This window comes from Rutidosis leptorrhynchoides, chromosome 8, assembly GCF_046630445.1.
Source record: "Rutidosis leptorrhynchoides isolate AG116_Rl617_1_P2 chromosome 8, CSIRO_AGI_Rlap_v1, whole genome shotgun sequence".
NCBI lineage: Eukaryota > Viridiplantae > Streptophyta > Magnoliopsida > Asterales > Asteraceae > Rutidosis > Rutidosis leptorrhynchoides.
Window position 1 is genome coordinate 97405649 of NC_092340.1, and position 13617 is coordinate 97419265.

The window sequence follows — 13617 nt, forward strand, 5'->3', positions numbered from 1 at the left end:
CTTCATCTTGTTACAAAAAATATATCCTAATACATTTTTCTCTAGAAAATGAAAATACAACCTAATCTATTTTATATACCAAATATAAAATAAATTACATGACCAAATAAATAAATATTATTACAAACCAAATGAATAATAACAAATCAACCAAACACAAGGTCAAGGCTTAGATTGTGAACATCATCATTCAACCAAATATGAACAAAATGGAAAAACCCAAAACCCATTTTGGGTCCCCATATTTTCGGCCAAAAAATAAACCCACCCAAAACCCGAAAATTTTTGCATTCTACCTTCATGCATGTTTATATAATGCAAATATAGTAGGTTTAATAACCATCTTGAAGCATATTCCAACAACTTTGGCTCTAGATACCATTGTTGGGATTTAACATGTTCCAAAATACTTAAAACCATTTTGAGAAATAAACATAGCGAAAGCGTGTAAAACCATTTTGAACATGTTATTCTTTAATCAATTAAAGTTAAATCCCGAATAGGATCAAGTTATGAAATATGCTTACAAACTACAAGTGAGAAAAGAGATTATACCTACTCCAAGCTAAGTAGTGAATGGTGAAGATGATGATGAAGAATGCAACTCCAAAAGGATGAAGTCTCAAGTAGTAATACCCCAAGCTATAACACCAACACCTTCTTGATTTTGGTTAGGATTTTTCTCACTTGAAATTACCTTAAAAAAACTCAAGAACTCCCTTTTGTCTCTTGAAAGTTTCGGCCAGCAAAAAAGGAAAAAGAGGGAGAGTTTTTTTTAATCTCTTGATATGTGTATTTGCATGTGTGTGTAGTACCCAATGTGTCTAGGTACATATGCATATGGAGATGGGAAGCAACCACATTAAATGACCAATTAAATGTGTCTAGGGCATGCAAACTTACACTCCCAATGCCACTCCCACTTTATAAAATAGTTTTCATAAAATTAGATTTTATAAAACATATTTTATAATGTTCCATATTATTTGTTATGTATACTTTATTTATAAAACCCATTTTATAAAATGCAACATAACTTAATTAATTATTTAACCTATAAATAATTAAATCCTCGTTATATAAATTATTCCATAATTTATATACATATCAAGTGATATTAGAAAACCATTTTTCTTATAATTCAAGTATCGCGCATTTTAATCAATGAACTAATCGCTAAGATCAAATACGAATAAGGTGTCGGTTAGCTTGTTATTTGGTATGACCCGACTTGGATCAAAACATACTAGACACATTAATTTAATATGTCTCTCGGGCATACGAAATACCTTCAAACTAGACTGGTAAATTTGTTTAAATGAAAGTTAGGATCGTCACTCGGTAATCCTTGAAATTTACAGATCATACTGATCAGTTTGATCATGTGTGAACTGATTTCATGAATTCCTTCGGTTCCTAAGGTGATTGGTCCTCCTCTTTCTTCTAAGCATGACTTATGTATAGAAACAAGGGTGTTTTGTTGTTCCATTTTTTATTTTTCTATTTAAAAAGACTTGAAAAGTAACTTTTAGAAAATATTAATTTACTAAAAGGATCGATAATTTAATAAAAACAATTATTCTTGAAATTCGGTCGCTAACATTATCGGATATTTCAATTGATAGGACTTTTACAGATTACTTTGTATTCTGGTGGCTAGGCTGACTACGGAGAGGCATGATCCATTTGGTTCCAATATAATTGGAGACTGTTCAGAAAATCCAACAGCCAAGTCCGTGTATAATTGTCTTTCTTAGACACCACCAAACAATACTTTTGTCTGTTCAAAATCTTTCTCAATCAAAATATTCGATCCCCGACATCGGCGCCAGAAAACTCCTATCTTCTAATGATATGGCCGAAACGAACGGTTTTATTTATATGGTGTCGTTAGACTACAAGACGTCGGAATCAGTTAATCAAGGTAGCAGACAGTGGTTTATTATTTATATTGTGCGGGGCCTAAATTTACTTTTAACTTTCTAAGGTGTAGAAGGTGTATGTTAACCTAGGGTCGTGCTTTTGAATGGTTTAACGAATTGAAAATCAAGTGGATAATTGTCTTTTATTTAAATTACCTAGATAAGGGATAGTAGTTGGTTTAAGCTATTAGTCCTAATTGCGGAAAAGTAAATAAAGTGGAAGGATATCCAGAGTATGCAGATCAGGGAAATGTTGATCAAAATATTAGTTTTGGGTTAGGAGAAGGTAATTATGTTTATGTTAAGGCTATGTTTGGAATGGTGTAGATCTGGTTGGATGAGCCAATTACACAGACCTACTTGTCTCTATACTCTCGGAGTTCTCGTTGAGTAGTGAAAAGCATGTCACTTGGTTGTATAATTGAAAGGTAACTATACCTTGGAGGTTATCCTCAGTAAAGCACAAGATTTATTAGTGAGTTGAGCTCTAATCCTAACCCTCGTTATCAGTTTAGTTAACTGAATAACAACGTTCCGTCTTGATTGAACATTGATCACAAACGGAAGGAGTCCGTCGGTTTAAGTTGGCAAAACCTTAAATGAAAACTAACAACCATTTCATCATACTAGTGAGATCATATAAACCCAAACATTATACAGCATTACAGTTGATATACTGAAAGTAAAGCAGATAGAAACCTAATAGATACCTAAACAATTGATATGACTTAGTCCTAGGGCAACAATCAAACAAGAACATGCAATAGGTTTGGGTCATACAGTAAAGGTACTAACTAGATCTTAACAGCTCCTAATAGGTCTCTTTGGAATAGTCAATAGGTATACTAGGTCATTCATGTCTCAATTCCTAAGTTCCGTGTCCTAAAAGCGCACTAGATGCCTCTTAGGAACTCCGGCCATACCGAGTTCATAGAATCTTCAGATACAGTATAATCAGGGATCTTAATCCTATGAAGTAGCTAAGTTCATATGGGTGGACAAGTCCTAATCACAACCTAGGTTGGTCAATCCTTAAGATGCTAGCATACAAATCTATCGGACTCACAAGTTCAGCATAACAACAGTAATCGTACTAAATTAACATAACTACGCAAACCCAAACTTCTATCATGGAAACATACAGATTAATTAAGCTATCATGGTAATATCAGAATGCATTATTAAACATAAAAGGTAACAATACATGTTTAATACAAAAGACAAGCGTTTCGGATAAAAACCTGAAAAGGCTGAAGAAATCTGCCCGAGATCGCAGGGACTTGCTGGTATATCCTCCGAAAAATAAAAGCTAAGCTAGCTACTACTAAAAACTAACTAAAAAGCTTGAAAATATAAAGTGAAATATAAATTGAGTGTGTGTTGAAATGGATTGGAAGGAGCCCTTTAGATAGACTTGGAATTTGCCAGCAAACGGCTGGCAGGCCGTTTGCTGAGGCCGTTTGATCAGATCACCCGTTTCTTGTGCCCGTTTGCCTTGGCCGTGTGGTAGGCCATTTTACATAAAGGGAAGCCGTTTGGCAGGCCGTTTGGCTTGCCTGGTTTGCTGAATTCACTGGATCGTAACTTGATTTCTTGTCTTTCACCGTTTTCGCTCTAGAATCTTCGTTTTAGCTCTGTCTTACTTGATTCTTTTTGCATCGCCTTCATAATTACTTAATCTACAAAATCAACCGATAAAGCGATAATTTTTCCTACAAAGCTTGAAACTTTATTGATTTAGGGCCTAATATCGGGGGTAAAAACGTAACTTTTGGCGGATATCAGCGGCCATTTGAGCCAACCAATCAAAAAACGCTACGTGAATCTAATGTTCTTCATGAACATGTTTCAAAGAAAGCTAATACCCTGTAACATCACATTAATACATGTAACAGGCGTTATCGATGTCAAAAAAAGTCAAGTCTGCCGTAAAATTTAGTTACACCTTATAACAACTTGTTTAAGCGTCAGACAACAATTACCACGGTTTATTTTTATTTTTTTCAATTTTTTTTTTGAAAGGCAAGGCCTCAAAGTGAGGTTGGTGGGGATTGAACCTGGGTGTCCTTTGGAGATTCCCAAGCACCCAACCACTCAACCACCCCTTTGGTGTATAAGGTTAACGAGGAAGATTTTTATCTATTCGGATAATAGTAAATATTATGAATTAGATGTAGATGTAGATGTAGATGGTATTTTTTTTCACGTAATCATTTTTTTTCACGTAATCATTTTTGACTCTTCACTTACTAACAAAGATGTGTTGCTAGAAATATTTGAACTTATCTTATCCAATATTCATGACAACGATCAAAAATGAACCTAATTACTCTACTTTAGATAGGGCAAGCAGGATTCGTTTCACGGAAAATATTGGTTAAAAGCAAGCAATTTTCAGGAGTTGGTTTGTAGTGATTAACTAAGATTAACTAAAGTAACGACTAGTTTAACAATTACTAAGCAAAACACGAACTTTGAATGATTAAAGACTAGGAACATAAACAATAAGCTAATTGAAAAGGTTGTAAACAGTTGGATTAAAGCCTTTATTCATTTACAATCCCAATTATGTATGCACTAGTCCAACAAGTCTTTATGCTATCAAATTATCAACTAAACCTCATAGACAAGATTTCTTCAGTTTTATGATATATGATTATCTTGAGCACAAACAATGTTACCTACACACGTTGTCTTTATCCCTATACTAAATTATCATTAGGTTGGATTAAACACAATATGTCAATTAACAATCACTTGTCTTGCAACAATCAATAAACTTAAACTTGCATTAATTGATAATTCAAAAGATTCAATGAAATCATAAACCGAAAGACATAAAGATTACAAAATCAAGAATCACATAAATACATTAGTAACTAAGCATACAATAATTGTTCATCCAAAGAATAAAGTAAAGGAGACTAGCCACTCATGTTGGTGATGATGAACCATGATGATTTGATGAAGAATCTTGAATAACTTGGCTTGAATCCTTGAACATGGAATGATTGTGGTGTTTTTAGCTCTCAAAACTAATAAGAATGATGCCCAATTCGTGGCTTAGGGTTTAGTATATATTGATATCATGTATCTTGCTCACAAAGTAAAAATTCCACCAAAATCGGCCTTAAAAATCATCCAGAAAATCGCCCAGCCGCAAATTACGGCTCCTGACCGCAAATTGCGGTCGGGCAGCAAAAACCAGCCGTTAAAATGCGCCCAAATTGGTGCTGACAGCATTTCGACTCCTAGCCAACCGCAATTTGCGCCTGGAAACCGCAAATTGCGGCTGGACCCCATTTTTCTTCTTTTTTCTCGTTTAAACTCCGTTTTTTCGCATACTCGTCTCGAATCGTCACTTATTATAAAAACCTCATCAAATAGCATTTTAAACCTCAATTATACGCGCAAACTTTAACCTTTAACAACAATATTGATCGCATTTGTGACCCGATAACAACCACTATATTATATCATGTGATGATTGTTGTGTGCTTGTGTATATTTTTCTTTTTTATGAGAACATAAATTAAAAGTGTTATGATTATTTTATTGATTGGATTTTACTCGACGGTATACAGTTTCATTGCGTGTGCACGGATCCAAATGATAGATCTTACGATTTATGTGACATATCTTATGAAATTCCATTCAAAATAACTTCAATATATTGCACAAATATCAACCTACTTAATATTGTACTCATGAACTACAATTGAAACATACTCTAATTAAAACCTAACCTTGCTCGTATGCTTGTGTACAATGATGAAACTTAAATTAGTTCATTCGAGATCACTATATATATATGTATATGTGTGTTGTTGAATTGTGATAGAGACTAATATGAGAATTGAGTTGTAAAAAGCATATAACTTTGTAAAAATACCTTCTTACTAATATAACATAAATACATAAACCACCGAGGCATTGCCTGAGTGGTACAAAATCCCTGGTAGGCGCTTGCTTGTATCCACCTAGGTGGTGCAGGTTCGAATCCGAAGGGGACTGGTTTTCCTGAATATTATGTAAAATACCTCTGTTCCATGTGGGGCAGGGGGGTCCCCTACTTCTGCCATTTGTCGGATAGGGTATATAATAAAATCGACCGGGTAAACGTAAGTGCAAAGGTTCGAGATCGGGTTTCCAGTACTTGGGTGTGTGAGTTAGGGGTGTTACCACCCCGCTAGCCGTTCAAAAAAAAAACATTTATACAAAAAGTTGGATAATTGTAAAAAACAAGCAGGGTGGTCAGCCGCGCGTTACGGCGGCCACCCCTCGTTTATGTATAACTTTTTTGTAGCATCCAATTATATATTCTAATAAGAATATATTAAAGCAAATCAGTTAACGTAACCTATAAGACCATAATTCGTTTTAACATACTAAACATCTAATACAATTGCAAAGAAACATAGTATTGCAAAGAAACATATTGTCATATATTACTATATGAGTTGTAATAAATTAATTATCCTGAGCTGTCCAAATTATGTTGTATAATATTTTTTTTAGATGTATCAAATTAATTGTTATAAATGATGACCTATGTGTGTGGCGTGTGGCAGTTCGTTTCATACCGATTGCTGGTAAAAATTGTACGTTCGAAAATATGATGCGAGTTAATTTGTGCAGGTAGTGTCTTTTTATTTCGCTACGAAAATGAAAGCATTTGCGTTCAAAGTTTGGGGTGGGGATTATGAGGTTTTTTAGGTCTAAAATCTATGTGCGTAAGTTCTAAAAGCTGCGTTGCCGAAAGTAGAGGTTAGAGTTGGTGGAATAAAGATGAAAATAGTTTAAAAAAAGGACAAAGGAGTTACAATTGAGAAATAGTAACCCCTTTTGCTCAATTGTATATAGTATTAATATTAATATTAATATTAATATTAATGTCAAAAGATGATACAAGATCCCTAAAGTGAAAGGAAAAGATACAATGCATCTAGAATATTATATGGCTCTAATTCCAAAATAAATATAAATAAATATAATGGATTCATTAACCAACTTGCTAACCAAGTGATCGATTAAGCATCGTTTGAAACGTGAATCTCTTTATTTATAAGAGCACACGGTATCCGCAAATATTTTTTTGCTGTCCCCCTATATAGACGCTGGGAATCGACAGTCGCCGGCATCGTGACGGCGTCGATCCCAACGTCGATTTTCAGCATCCCTCATGCGACGGTGGGATAAAATAGCCGTTGGACTTTTGATTTCAAATTTTTTGGCCGTTGAACGGCTCTTTCTTTCTTTTTCTTTTTTTATTTTTTTTTCCCCTCACCTTTATTTAACTCTATATATACATACATCTAAATATTCATCTTCACAACTCCTTTATTTTCCTCAATCTCATTATACAAATCCAAACATGAATTTCAACTCAAACAACCCAAAATCATCCAACTACATTTACAACGAATCAAACCCGATGAGTCATAATTTGAATTGGTCCGAATTTAACGAAATGCATCCCGAAGAGCCATCACAAACCCGAATACAACAAACTCAAATTTCACCCGAAGAGTATGCAAGTTACATGGAATGGCAAAAGGAAAGGAGTATGTAACGAAATGTTCAATCACACGAACAATCATTCACTCGATCCGTTGAAGACGAGGTTCCTACACCAATATCTGCAAGGGCAAAGGCAAAGGGAAAAGGAAAGAGTAAAGAAAACTTGGAGAAGGTGCTTCGAGGCCAAGAAACACACCCGTAAACGTCACTCAAAATACTTGGAACGAATGAGACGAGTTACGGTTGGCGAAAAGTTGGATTATGGTTTTCGAAGATTCGTTTGATGGGAACGCAACGACGGGTATATATTAGTTATTATTTACGCATTTATATATATTATTTATACATATATTTATATATTAAAGTGTATATATATATATATATATATATATATATATACTCGTAAATAAAAAAATATATGAATAAATAATATATATATGTATACGTATATATATATATATATATATATATATATATATATATATATATATATATATATATATATATATATATATATTTATTTATTTACGTATACATATACATATTATTTATACATTTATTTATTTATACATATATGTATATATGTTTCACTAACAATTTAAATTTGTTGTAGGTCAAAGTTTTTGGCAAATGGTGTACCATGAGTATTACACACGGAGACCACCATTTACTCGAACAAAGGATGCTTTGTCTTTCAAATGGACAAAGTAGAATGCCGATTGCAATAAATATAATGGCGTTGTGAATCAATTGAAGAATGACAGAATGAGTGGCAAGAATGATCTTGATTTTCGTGATAGGTGTGATGCAATGTATAGAATTGAGGAGCACAAAAAGTTCTTTAGTCATCGTGCGTGGAACTTTTGGAAAACCAAGCCAAAGTGGCTACATCGAGATCCGGTTGTAATTGGTACGCGAAATAAGAGACGTGAACCGATTATTGAAGAAGTGGTTGGAAATAATTCGTTTGGCTTGAATCAAGATGAGGAGGCACCCCCAAACCTAGAAACGTATGGTTGTGATCGAATAGCCCATCCACCGGGTAAGCCGAGGAAGTCAAGGAAAAAGTAAAGTGATTCTACAGCATCGGGATCATCTCGTGAGTCATTGCATCTGTCCATCAAGGAAAATCATGATTCGGTAGCCGGACGAAAAAGAAGGCATTATGAATCAAAGCAAGTTGAAGTGGAAATGAGGACATTAGCGATTGATATGAATAACGACGACAAGAAGGTCATCGAGATGCAAAAGGCGTGATCAGATGCAACGCGTTGAAAAGGTTTGAGGAGGTCCAAAAGTTGTCTACGGACACGGACGAGGAGTAGTTTGTTCGTTTGTATGAATTCAGTTAATCGTATGTGTGTTTGTTTAAATAAACGTAATTGTATTGTATTTTAATCTTTTTTTAGGAATGTACGTTTTTTTAATTAATGAAATATGTTTGTTTTATATTTACTATTATTTAAATATTTTTTAATAACTAAATAAAATATTAAAAATCAATTAAAAAATAAAAAATAAAAAATGAACATCGAAATTGAAATTGACACTGTGGACACCTCTACCTTACACACTGTCAGTCAATTTCAGTGTCTAAAATGAAAGCCGAAATGGACACTGAAAAATGGACATGAACATCCTGTGCTCTAAAGAAAAAAAACACTACTCATAATATAGCTTTCACTTCAATTGTACCATGATCGATATAAACCGAAAACCATATTGTATTTGATGTCCACATATATGATGTTCTTTTTGTTTGGATGTCAAGAATAATAGAATTTCTTATACAGTAAGAACGATCCTGAAATTTATACCCCATTTGTTTCATTCAAAAGTGTTCATGTCACTACTTTGAGTTGTTGACTTTATTGTTCATTCAAAGCGTTCACGTCACTATCTTGAATATTTAATAATAATATAAGTGTTTAATATATTTTAAAAGAAATTTTTTGAGTCCATTGTAAACGTTATTATGAAAACCTATATAAGGAGAAAAATTCATAAATGTATATGGCCCTCACTCCAATTCTAAAAAACAAAGGATATGGAACGAACTAACATCCCTTGTTAACACCCTTAACATCCCATTTATCATCTTTTGTGACTTTCACGAAGTTGGAAGCACATCTGAACGCATCAATTGTGAATTTAACCAACATTGGGCCGACAACTTTAATAACTTTATTAATAATTCGGGTCTAATCGACTTTCCCCTTGGTGGCAAAAAATTCATAAGAATATACGAGTAAAGAATGAAATTTAGCAAACTAGATAGATTTCTTGTCTCCGACGGAATCCTTACGTTATGGCCTAACATCTCCTCTAAAACACTAGACCGTGACCTATCCGATCATTGTCCCATTATCCTTCAGAGCACCTTTATCGATTCGGGCTCTAAACCTATCCGCATTTTTAACGCATGGCTCGAACTCAAAGACGCAGACTCCTTCATTAAAAGGGCTTGGTTGATCCCTACGAATGGAAACCGTCCAGATTGCATTCTTCGTAACAAAATTAAATATGTTAAAATGGAACTTAAAAAACATAGCGCACAACTCGACAACCTTGACACTCAAATCCGTGACCATCTTAACACAAGTAATAAATGGAAAGAAACCGCCGAAAACCGACCTTTAACTGAATTAGAAAAAAAAAAAGTAAAGGGATTGAAGAGAAAATGTTTCATATTGATAAAGAAAACAAGAATTCCAACATGTTAAAACAAAAATCAAGAATTAAGTGAGCACTCGAAGGCGACGAAAATTCCAAATACCTTCATAATTATATTAAAAGACGAACAAGATAACATTCATGGCATCACCATTAATAGTTTATGGACCGAAGATCCTAACATAATAAAACACGAAACATATCATTACTTTAAAAACATTTTTAAATCTAATAATCTTAATAATGAGTGTCCATTCGATAACACACCTCATCTCGACTACATCTCCTCCCATGATAACCTTTTTCTTTGAATCCGAATTCCAAAAAAAGGAAATATGGGATGCCCTGAACGATTGTGAAAGTTTTAAAGCACCCGGTCCCGACGACTTTAATATGAAATTCTTCAAAAAATATTGGGACCTAATAAAAAACGATGTTATTAAAGCACTCGATTGGTTTTGGTCTAATTCCGAGATTTCCAAAGGGTGTAATGCCTCTTTTTTCACCCTTATTCCTAAAAAACCTAACCCCATTGGACTGAACGAATACCGCCCTATATGCCTTATCGGTAGCTACTATCAGATCCTTACCAAAATCCTCTCTAACTGTCTCGCTAAAGTCATTCACAAGGTTATAGGTTGCGAACAAATCGCTTTCCTTAAAGGGCGTAATATCTTAGACAGTGTCTTAATTACCAATGAAATAATCGCTGAACTTAAGCGTAAAAAACGTAAAGGCCTTGTTTTTAAAGTTGACTTCGAAAAAGCCTTCGACTGTATTGAATGGGGCTTTCTATTTAAAACCATACATCATATGGGCTTTGGCACTAAATGGATTAGTCTCATTTGTGCCTGTCTCTCATCATCATCCATATCCATCCTCATTAATGGCTCCCCCACCTGTGAGTTCACCCCCGAAAGAGGAATACGACAAGGTGACCCTATATCACCTTTTCTTTTCATCATCATTGCCGAAGGCCTTGACATCCTCACCAAACGGGCATTATCTAATGGCCAATTACGTGGATTAAATGTCGACAATGATAACATCACAATCACTCACTTCCAGTACGCTGATGACACCATTTTTTGGGCGAATGGAGTAAAAGAAATGCCAAATGTATCTCCAAACTCCTAAAATGCTTCGAAATAATCTAGGGGCTCAAAGTCAATTTTAGAAAAAGCAAACTTTATGGAATTGGAGTATCTTCCCATGAAATCGACCAAATGGCCAATTATATTAACTACTCCACCGGAACCACTCCCTTCACTTATCTAGGTCTCCCTATCGGTGTCCCCACATCTCACGCTTCCTCTTGGCAACCGATAGTCGAAAAGTTTGACAAAAGGCTTTCCGATTGGGTTGCTAAATGTATTTCCTTTGGCGGTCGTTTAAGATTAATTAAATCCATATTAAGTAGCATCCCATTCTACTATTTCCTTTGACAAAAGGCTTTCGTGATGATCTTATCCGCTCCTTCTCTTAGCTGGATATTGATTATCCCGACTGTACAAGTATTTTAGAGAAGGGGGCTTCTTCTTCCCTTCGTCAAGCGGTTTCTGTCCTCCCCTGGGAGGATTCTAAGGCTGTTCGAGCCCGGGCACTCATGGCGATGATTACGCTTATCCTGGATGGTTTTAACCGGGTGGAGTAGGTGACGGATCTGGAGCGCCAGCTGAGAACTGCCCGTGGTGAGTTGTCCCAAGCTCCCATAGCCCGGGAAGCTGTTAAAAGCTTGGAGACTCAGCTGAGGGTCGCCAAGAAGGAGCTTAGCCGGGTGACTGTGGAGAAGGAAAAGGAGGCTGCTGCCAAGGAGGTAGCCCTAGAAGAGTGCAGGCGATTGCGAGGTGGTCTTCCTTCTATTTTGAGGAAAGCTATCAATTCCTCCACCGTGAAGTCTCCCTTTAAGGTTTATTTGGATAGCATTGGGTCAACCAGTTTTACCCAAGCCATTAGGTTGATGCAGAGGCATCATGTTGGTAGGGCTCTCCCTTTGCATCCGGATATTGCCGGGAAGGTGAATCCGGCAGCTGTGCAGGAGGTCCAAGCTGCTGAAAAGGACTTAGCGGAGATTCGCTTTGGTAGTTTTGAGGATCTTTATGCTGATGATGGTACAACTGTGCAGCAACTCCTAGATTTAATTTTTAGAAACCTGTACTGCACAGTTTTGTATTTTTGGAGAAACTTGTAATGAATCATGTATAGTTAATGAAATTTTTAATTTCAAGTATTTTGTGTCGAATTTTCTCGAGTTGAACTAGTACATATCTTCGTATGTATGCCTAGAATACATTTGTGTTAGTTTTGGCGTGTACACCGTGCAGTCACGCGTGTTTATGCCATCTACTCATTGGCCATTTATCAGTATAAACTTGTACCGACGAGGGCTAGACAATCACCTTTTAAGGGGGTACAAAATAACGTGCATGGGACTTATGTGGATGTCGGAATCCTTCTGCCACTAGCCAGTTATAATTATTTGAACATCGTTGTAAATAACGTAATGACAAAGTTATTGTAAATGGTAAAAAGCTTTTATTAGTTCCTAAAAAGGAAGAACATACATCAGTTCTTTATTAAAAAAAAAAGACAAACATCAAGATAACCATGAATTGAAGTGATCAGTTTCAATCACGGTATCTATCTAAATCACAGTTGCTTTATTCAGCCACTTTCGTTTTCTTCAACCGCTATCCTGTCTCTGTTGGAGCTTTCACAACTTTCAGTCCTTGAACACTTGAGTGTCGGATTAAGAGGTTCAGTCACCCTTATTTGATTTCTCCCATCCCGACCGGTGATGCCGGTCGGCAACTACCTTTCTCTGCCTCATTAACCATGACTGAATTTTTGCTACCGGGGTGTGCCGGCGGGGAGAAGAAAGCTTTTTGAGAACATAAACGCATTTTTCCTCCATGGCGTGTGGTGTCTTCCATGATTCGGCATATTGCCTATCTCGAATGCACTTGTTCCCGGGGAAAGGGTGTCAGGTGGATTGAACCATTACCACACCTCACCGGGTTGGGAGTTTGAGTATACCGTGAGCGGTAGAGGCTATTGCACCAAACTTCCTGAAGAACTGTCTTCCCAGTATCACATTCGTGGCAATCACAGATATGACGACATAAAATTCGATACTTCGCTACGGAGGTAGGGTTGAATACCCACAGTGACTGTTGCCTTTAGTTTACCTATGGGTTTTTCATTGGAACCAGAGAATCCTGAGATGACGGCATAGATTGTCTCATCTTCCTTCCGACACACTTTGGAAGCCAGTAAAGGCAATGAGCATACAAGACTTCGACTTCACTTCCCGTGTCGGTGTACATTTCGCTCACCGGGAATCCATCTATCAGGCCGGTAATGACTACCGGTTCATCCCAAGAGTATCGTGGCGGTATTCTCGGGAATGTGATGGCAGCATCTTTTTAGGAGCTCTGCAGGACAAATGCGTCTTTCTCGACGTTGATCATGTTGATGACAACTTTATCTTTCGCCTTCTCAC